Below are 451 nucleotides of genomic sequence, written 5' to 3'. Positions count from 1 at the left end.
ATATTTGGATTTTTAGGAAAGTGAACCTGACAAGGACTGGCCTTGCTCCTACGTATCTCAACTTTTGATGGAGAATTAAGGATCACGTAGTTCTGGCAAAGATCTTGATATGAAAAACATTGATATTTTGATTTTTAGGTTTTATGATTTTTTTTTGGAAATTTTGAATTATTTAAAAAGTGTCATGAAATGAAACAAGTAGAAGATAATTTTTTTTTTTGTGGTTTTTAAAAGTTTTGTATTTTTTTGGTATTTTTGATATGATATTTAGATTTTGCGTAATGAATACTAGGCCGATGCGTACGATCGCACGAGCATTCATTCGGCTTTTTGTTTGTTATTATTGTTTTGCGTAATGAGCACTAGGCTGATGCGTACGATCGCACGAGCACTCACACGACTTTTTTGTTATTTTTCTATTGTTTTGCGTAGTGAGCACTAGGCTGATGCG

The sequence above is a fragment of the Vigna radiata genome, unplaced genomic scaffold (genome assembly GCF_000741045.1).
Source record: "Vigna radiata var. radiata cultivar VC1973A unplaced genomic scaffold, Vradiata_ver6 scaffold_337, whole genome shotgun sequence".
Lineage (NCBI taxonomy): Eukaryota > Viridiplantae > Streptophyta > Magnoliopsida > Fabales > Fabaceae > Vigna > Vigna radiata.
The sequence above is the reverse complement of the archived record's forward strand: the minus strand, read 5'-3'. Positions refer to the sequence as shown.